The sequence below is a fragment of the Globicephala melas genome, chromosome 5 (assembly GCF_963455315.2).
Source record: "Globicephala melas chromosome 5, mGloMel1.2, whole genome shotgun sequence".
Classification (NCBI taxonomy): domain Eukaryota; kingdom Metazoa; phylum Chordata; class Mammalia; order Artiodactyla; family Delphinidae; genus Globicephala; species Globicephala melas.
Window position 1 is genome coordinate 132,841,610 of NC_083318.1, and position 9,554 is coordinate 132,851,163.

The window sequence follows — 9,554 nt, forward strand, 5'->3', positions numbered from 1 at the left end:
GACGATGATGATTAAGCAGTTGGTTTTCGGAGTCCAATAATATAGTGTATAAAGCTGATGGGCGAACTGAAATGCTAGACATTGGACAGTGACCAGTGAGCTGGCATTTCTACGGGTCATGGATCAAGAGTGGTGGTAAATCACTCGAGTTAGCATTGAACAAGCTGGCCTGGGGAAATCTTAGTGGCAGAGAGCTAGACTGTAAAGATGAGAGTGGCTGTCCACGCAGTGCTTTCAGCCTGCATCTGGATGAATGGTGAGGCACGTTCACGTGAGCAGAAACCTTGCCCTCCCCCTGTCCCCCCACCCCCTGCCATCTGCAGCACAGGTTGGCCTCCTTAGAGTGAGCTGAACACCATCCCTCTGGGCCAGTACCATGCTAAGTGCATCACACGCATTACTTCCCTTAGTCCTCCCCAAACACCCTGAAGGTCTGCCCCCTGTTAATCAGATGAGAAGACTAACCACTAAGGAGGGTGTAGCCTCCGAGGCTACACATGTGGGAAGAGGAATAGATGGAACTCAGATTTCCTGACCTGGGATCTCAACCATTTTGTCCCCCTCCCCGCTAAGGCTCAAGTCCTAGTTCTTATAATAATAGCCTGTTGAAGCTATTATCAAAAATAAGAATAAGTTAGGAATATACTTCTTATGCCGGGTTGAAATTCCTGCCAACCTGGAACCTCAGAATGTGACCTTATTTGGAAATGGGGTCTTTGCAGATGTAATTAGTTAAGATGCGGTCATAGCGGGGTAGATTGGGCCCTACATCCAATATGACTGTCGTCCTTGTGAGAAAAGGAGACACACAGAGACATACAAGGAGGACGCCACGTGACAACAGAGGCGGAGATTGGGGTTAGGCGACTACAAGCATGGGAACACCAAGGATTGCCAACAACCACCAGAAGTTAAGAGAGAGGCAAGATTCTGCCTCCAAGAAAAACTCAACTCGGCCAACACCTTGATTTTGTACTTCTGGCACCTGGAATGATGCGAGAACACGTTTCTGTTGTTTTACTCCAGCAGTTTGTGGCACTTTGTTACAGCAGCCCTAGAAAATCAGTGTATTGGGTTAGCCAAAAAGTGCGTTTGGGTTTTTCCATATGATGTTCCGTACTTTTTTGGCCAACCCAATACTGCTATATCTTCTATAAGTAAACATATTCTCTATATAATTCTATGAAAACATACTTATTTTTATGGTGGTATACTGTATATGTCAGGTATTTAACAAAAGTTGTCTTATTTAGACATGATAGTATGATGTAAGTTTCATCTCCATTTCACAGATGAGAGAACACACTCAGAAGTAAGTGACTCCCCCCCAAAGTAAAGAGTTAATGGCAAAGCCAAGATGAGGCCTGTGTCCACCCAGCCCAGTGCTTCTTACTCCTGTGATTTTGGTCCTGAGGCCCTACCCCGCCTGTCCCGTCTTCCTCCCGACTTGGGTCTTACTCTTTGTTCCTCTAGCTCTCTCCCTACAGTAGTGCTCTCTCCATCCTGAAACTTCTCTCCTGGGCCCCTTCTTATTAGCCTCATGCAGCCAGACATCTGAATTGAGTCTGTCTGGTTGACCTACTCCTTCCCCCATTTTCCTTGATATGGGGCACACGCTTTCACCACGGTGCTGAAACCAGCGTGTCTCATATAAAATCAGTAAACTTTCAAATAGGCCTTTTCTGTAAACACTTCAAACCATCCAAATTAGGCTACATTTTTCTCTTTTCTTATTTTTGCTCACGTCATGTCTTTCTTTTCTTCGAAAAGACCTGCTCTGTTTGCCCCAGTTTTACTTGATTGGAGTCCTACTAGTTGTCCAGGATTTAATCCAATCATTCAAGATCAGTTCAACAAATATTTGTTGTGTACTTAAATTATTACCACATTCCAGGCTCTGGTTCTAGGTACTAGGGATAAAATGAGGAATCAGACACAGTCCCTACTCTTGAATTTAATGTTTACTCATTAAATTTTATCTAATTTAATTTAATTTTCTTATAAATTCATTAGATTTCCTCTATAAGCATTTCCTGATGCCTGCCAACTGAAAGCAATTTCAGTTCTGTTCTAGGAATCTGGAAACTGTCCTCTGTTATCATAGCCTTTTTACCACCACAGTACATAATGCCTCCCGTGTGGGCCATCATACATTCATCCTGGTCTGACAGCTTCTTGAGGACATATGGACTCCTGCAGAAATAAAATCTCCTTGAGTGGAGAGACTTGCCCTTTCTCCTTTTGATGTCTTTGGAGCCTAGAAATATTGAATTCATATTGACTTGAATTGGATATGGGAATCATGAGATATTAAAGAAATGAATGAGAACTTAAAACCAGAATGGCTCCAGAAGTGAATATAGGAACAAAGAAAAGGAATATGTGAAAAAAAAAATCTCCTAGAAAAAGTGAATAAGAAAAAAAAAGAGACGAGTTCAGGAATTAATTAGAGCAAATGCTAGGATAGCTGTTTGTGGAAGTGGACCTAGATAAGGATAGAAATTAGGTTACCTTTCAAATCTGAAAAGTTGTGTTCTGTACCTATGCTCCATAGCCTGTATTTACCTACCTCTATAAAATGTAAACTTCATGAGGGTAGGAAATCTTACCTGTTTTCTTCATTATTATATCTTTGTTATCTAACTTATTGTTGAATAAAATTCCACTCTAAGTATCCTAGTAAAGTAGATCTTAATGTTGTCAGGACCTGCTCTTGATTCCTGGTTAACCACCTGTCTCTGTGGTGGGCTTAGCTCCTGCCCATAGATGGAAACATTTAAAACTAATTCTGGGGGCTTCCCTGGTGGCGCAGTGGTTAAGAGTCCGCCTGCCGATGCAGGGGACACGGGTTCGTGCCCCAGTCCGGGAAGATCCCACATGCCGCGGAGCGGCTGGGCCGGTGGGCCATGGCCGCTGGGCCTGCACGTCCAGAGCCTGTGCTCCGCAACGGGAGAGGCCACAACGGTGAGGGGCCCGCGTACTGCAAAAAAACAAACAAACAAACAAAAAAAACTAATCCTGGTGGAGACAGACTTTGGGTTTAGACTCTCCCTTCCCAAGAGTGTTTCCTCTTTGATTCTTGATTGCTCGGAAGGGTGATGTATTAACTTCCCCTTCCCAGTCTTGCTCTGACTTCAGTTTTCCGCCTGAGACCTCATTTCCTCCTGGCTTGCCATTTCTTCCCTTTCTCTGCTTTCCAACTCTCCGGATTTCACACCAGGACATTGACTGACCTCTGGTTTGGTATGCATCTTCCCTTTGATCCTTGGTTCCATTGTGACCACCTCTGGGTCTAGACCAATCTCATGCTTTTCAGTTTTCATTCCCTACATTAGTTCTCCTAGGCCTCCCTTATTTATCTACTGCTATTCTTGGGTCCCAAATTAACACTGAAGAAGAAACTATCAACAGAAGTTATAGAAAACAGAATCTTAGCAAATAAAAAAAACTATTGTTTTTGTGTGACCAAAATTGGCATTCTCCCTGCTTAGAGGAAATGGTGAATTAGACATGTTAGAGATATCAAATGTATACAGTTAGAACACTGAGTATGCTAAAGCATTTATTCAGTACAATGCTCACTCAAAAATCTTCCCAGGATCTTCTCGTTGAAAAAACATTACTGATCATAAATGCTGCATCAAGCTAATATCTGAGCCAAAACATATATTTTCACAAGAAACCATAACTCCAAAAAAGGCACACACTATTGAGAGTATGGATAGCTTTCTAGCCCTCATATGCCTGGCAAACCTGAAAAAAAAAAAAAAATGAACACAGTCATGGGTTTACTAGACTCTCAGTTATATCAAGTACAAAAATAGTAGAAGTCGCAACATGGGCGGAACATTCAGACACCCCCTACATTGTGGTGATTCTTATCCAGGCTACTGGGTTAAAGTGATTGACCAAATGGCATCAAGAAAACTTTTGTCATCGCGGTAGGTTAAAAAGGGATATTTGTAATCTTTACCTATTTTTGTAATGAAGAGTGAATTAGGTAAAAATCATTCAACTGACATAGGAGAAATCCCAATTAGTAATATTTCTCTCTTAAAAAAAAAAAGAAAAGAAAGAAAGAAGTGAGATATTTTGATTTATCTTCTCTACCCCATTTTTAACCTTGTCTATATGCTTATTTTTATCAAAAACAGTCTCAAGAATTTTCATAATAAATCCAAATGATTCCAAGACAACAATTATTGTTTATCGGATGAATTACTGGGTTGGCCAAAAAGTTTGTTCGGGTTTTTTCATAATGGGAAAACCCAAACAAACTTTTTGGCCAACCCAAGATACATATGCTATAAAGCTGCTGGTAAACCTTGTGTTGGAATTCTTTGAGGGTCTATTTGAGACTTTGAGAGTCAGGGAATTTTGAATCTCTTTTGAACCACAGAGCTTGAACGGTCTAGAGTGTAACTGATAGAACAGAAACTTGATATTTGAATCTTGGCTTGTGAAGATTTTGTTCATCTCCCAAAGTGAAGGCCGTTTGGTGTAATGGGACTGGCATGACCTTAGAGTCAGGCACCTTGAAGTTTTAGTCCTGGCTTCTGTCACTAAGTCATATGGCTTTGGTCAAGTTGTTTTATCATATCCTTCATTTAAAATGTGAGGTATTTAGTCTTTAAATTTACACATTCTTAAGTTCTCTGAAACCCTGTTTGTCTCCAGTTTCCTCTGGCTGAAAATTTAAGAGGGGTCACTAATTGACTTAATAAAGATGAAGTGAACAGTGGGTATATGCAGGGATTTTGTTGCATTTTATAAGAAAGAAAAATATAAACCCAAAGCATCCATGTCTTAAATTAACCTCTCGGTGGTAACATGCTCACTGATGTGTGGTTGACAAAGTACAGAAAACTTTGTTGATCAGTTTCTAAGCACTTCATCCTTTCAATCTTGACCTTTATTTCACCCCCTAGTAACATCCTACAAGATGTCATTCCTCTTTCCCAGAGAATCCCGTCCAATTAATGTTATCCCTGGGTGCTTCGGTGAGTTGTCTAGCGTTGCTGCACTTTGCCTGACTTTCTTCCCAATAACCAGTAAATAAAAATTTTCAGCTCTCTCTTTTATACAGTGAGTGCCCTCATGAGCTATTTGACAAGGATGTTGGGTACAGTTCTCTGTCATGTCTCTTGACCTGGCTGGAAGGAGCATTTTATTATTATTTATTATCACGGTGCTACCTCTGCCTTCCCCAAACTTGGCACCTGAACTAGAAATGTTTGCGATCAATTAGTCAATTACTGTGACTGTTTTAGATTTGTTGAGCCCATATCACACACAACAATATTTAAACTAGTTTATGTGCTATTGAAGTCCAATAAATGTCCTAGAAATGTAAATATTCTATGTGTATTTTATATATATATATATATATATATATATATATAATGTTAGAAATGAAGTCCTGTCTCTTCCTTCATACAAACAAGAAAACAGACATTAACTGGCTTGCAGAGGCCAAAGCAAGTTAGTGATGGAGTAAGTATGCACCATAATAGTTCTTGCTAGAGACAAGTTCAGTGTGAAAGATCTTCTGTTTGTCACCTCCTATATACCAAGCATTATTGTAAGAACTTTACTTGAATTAACTAGTTTAATTAACAACCCTCTTATGTCTGTTTTACAAATTAGGCAACTTAGACGTAGAGAAACAGAGTTTTCCAAGGTTACGTAGCTAGAATCCAGACTGGATTCTCTGGGAAAGAGAAACGATATTTTGCAGGGTGTTACCAGGGAGCGAGATAAAGTTCAGGATTGAAAGGATGAAATATTTGAACCCAGACAGTGAGACCCTGGAGTTCCTCTTCTGAGTTGCTAGCTACCTCTCCACAGCTGCAGAAATAAAACAATCTTTTTTTTTTTTTTTTTGCTGTACGCGGGCCTCTCACTGTTGTGGCCTCTCCCGTTGCGGAGCACAGGCTCCGGACGCGCAGGCTCAGCGGCCATGGCTCACGGGCCCAGCCGCTCCGCGGCATGTGGGATCTTCCCGGACCGGGGCACGAACCCGCGTCCCCTGCATCGGCAGGCGGACTCTCAACCACTGCGCCACCAGGGAAGCCCAAAACAATCTTTTTTATGTGTTAAACTTCGTGGAGCCTTCCTTAATATTTATAGTGAAAGTGATTTGCATTTTTAATAAAGCTTTATTTGAATTTAAGTTTTATTCATGCTCTTGTCTTCAAATGAAGGAATCATATTAGATCTCTGACCGATGAACTCCCAGTCAAATGTGATTTTTAGAAATCTAATGGTTATGGAGTTATAGAGTATGTATGCATGCATTATGTGCTTAGAGACATTTAATAATTTAGGTTAGGTTACTGCTTTCTTGTGGACAGCTTTAAGACACCCACTTCCCCTGTAACACAAGCCCAAGTCTCTGTAGAAGATGTGATACTCACTGGCCAAGAAAGAAACTAGGTGGATCATTGTAGGTGTGTCTTTTTACTTCTGCCCCTTTTCTTACTGAGATCAGAGCCCCACGCTGAAGTTAACTTCACTGAAATTTCTGTAAGCCAGCACATATGGATCCAATTATTTAATTGTCTGCAGAGTTGTAAGGGCAGTTACTTCTACCAATATCAGCAATTTTGCCAGATTTGCACTGCACACTGAGGATGGCTCCTCTAACTGACCCTTTGTCCTTTTTGGAGGAAGCCAATCAGTAGCAGACACTGTTCGGTGAGTGGTGCCAGGTGTGCGTGTGTGTGTGTCTGTGTGTCTGTGTGTCTGTGTTCTGTGTGTGTGTGTGTATGCGTGTGTGTGGGAAGGAAAAATGTTTATGGTAAGCTAGTCATTTCAAAGGGAAAGGAATAAAGTGCCAAGCAAAAGGGAAAAATGGGAGAGAAAGAGAAAGAAGGGGGTGGAGGGAGACAAAGGGAGAGAGCTTGCATGTTAAGGAATTTCCATGGAGTCTTTCTTTGTTTACTTTCAGGAAAAGCTGTTTCACAAATTTAATCACCACACAGCATGAGTGCTCCTAGTAAAATGTAACACTACGGCCATACCGTGTTAAATGAACTTAAGGAAGTTGCAGAGCTCGAATTACATTCTTATGGAAACAACTTTAAATTTTGAAAATACTTTGCTAGGCATCTAACCACACCTCAGCATGAGAGGTAAAGAGGCTGGTCTCCTCCTGAGTGTAGCACAGGACAGGACAGTGTCATTTTCCATAAAATCTCATCTTAAAACTAAAATTGACAAAGGTGACCAACCTCTTCACTTTAAGTTTTCTGCTGAATCTCTGCTCTGTTTCTCTGATTCCTTTTTAGTCTCATTCTTTTTAAAAATCTAATGCAGGAGGATTGATGTCAGCAAAATAGGGTGGAAGGAAAATTGCAAGGCAGAATTACTAAGGAGACGGCTTTCTCCTTCACCATTTTGGAGAACATATTCCTTTACTTTTAATGATTTTTCAGTGCTACCTACAGGTGAGGAATGAAGCATACGCAGATAATTGCTAGGTGGAGCCCACATAAACTATCCCTCAAATGGTCATTGGGGGTCTGTGCTAGCAAGATGCCTCCTGCCCTCATAGCCTCACTATTGTTTATTAATGACAGGTAATATGTTTTTTATTCCCACACTACTGGCTTTTCCTTCCCTTACCTGGGAGAGCTGATCATATACTAGCCGGCCCCTCTTGAACACAGACCAAGACCAAATATTTTCAGCAGAAATACAGTATTACCAAGTGGTGCTATTCTATATACTAAGTAGCATATTACATAGGATACACTGGTTAATAAATAAGATGCCAACGTGGCACGTTGAAACCGAGTCCCCCTAGAACCGAGTTCCCTTACCAAGTTTATGATTGATCTCTCTATCCAAAATGTCATTCCCTTTCTTGTCCCCTCTGACCTCAGTCCTTTACTAACTGAACACTCATCAACCAGAATCAGATGACTTAAATTGCTGCTGTCAATAACATGGTTAATGTACTAAAACTGCTATTATAGATAGCATCATTAACATATAAACTCAGGCTGTTTCTCCAGGGCAAGATGAGCTCACAGACCCTGAGCCGTGGACCACTTGGCCAGAGAATCTAAACCAGAGACATTCTGACTCCTGAACTAGATTAAGAAATGTCACAAGATGATGATTAATCCAGCCTCTTTGTTTTAAAACACCCCCAACCCAAAGACCAAGTGGGAGTGGATCTGAGGCTTGTCTTCCTCTCCCTTGCTTGGTGTCCTGCAGTAGACCCTTACCTTGGGGCGAATCCCCACTGCCAGAGTTTGGCTTTCTGCACTGCGGGCACGTGAGCTCTTTGCTTGGTTATATCTAGCCTAACTTCAACTAAGGACTTAAAAACAAGAGTGCTTTCTGTTATATTATTATAAGACAGTGACTTGCCACAGGTGCTGTGTACAGCTTTGGGGGAAGTTAAATCACTATCCTTGATATATTATCATTTGGCATAAAAGTTCGGTTCACCAATAACCAGTGTTTTAATAATAAATATAGCAACCATTTACTGAGCTCATGCTATATGGCAAGGGCCCTGAGTACATACATTATTCTACATTATCCATAAAAACACTAGGAGGCAGAAACAATTGTTTCTCCATTTTATGAGCAGTGAAATTGAGCCACAGAGAGGCCAATAACTTGCCTGTCTTCAGAGGGTTGAGAGGCCGAGTCAGGATTAGAATCCAGAGCTCACATTTCTAACCACTGTCCTAACCTTCAGCTTCCATCCATGTAGATAGCTTACCAACACGGAAATTATTCCCAAGCAACATGGTTCAGCTATGCTGGACATGTACAAAGATGAATAAACAGGAGGAATGTCAAAATCAACATGTCATGAGCTGGGCTAAAATGGAAACTTCCATGGGAACGGTGAGGAGAGAGTAGAAGAAATAGCTTAAAGGTTGCATGAGCTTCCAAAATAGCACGTACAACATGGGCTCATCTTGACAACAAAAATAAGAAACAAACAAAAACCCTACCCTATGGATGTATATGAAAAAAAGAAAGATCGAGTATTATACTGTAGTTATCAGTGGTTTTCTCTACGTAGAGGAATTGTGTTTTTTCTTCTTTGAGGTTTTTTTTTGTATTATTTACAGAAAGCATGTATTGCTTGTGCAATTAAAAATTAGTTGATCATTGTTGAAAAATGGGGTTCGTTATACTATTCTTTCTTCTTTTGTTTATGTTTAAAATTTTCACACTAAAGAGCTTAGAAAGGGAGTTAGAAAATAATCACGTAAAACACAGACTAATCCTTCGTGTGACTGCTGGGGCTTGTTGGGTAAGAGTGGTGTCAACGAAAAGAGTCAACGAACAATCTATGGTAGGAATAGAACAGAGTTTTATTTGAGTCAAACTGAGGACTGTAGCCCGGCAGACGGCCTCTCAGATAACTCGGAGGAACTGCTCCAGGGAAGCATGGTTTTCAGTACGGTTTTATGTCTTCTCAGCACAAAGAAGATCGAACAAGTCAGGGATATATACCTTCAAGGTTTTCAGAAAAAGCCAGATCAGCACATCCATCAGCACAATGAGTCACTATGACCTTGGTA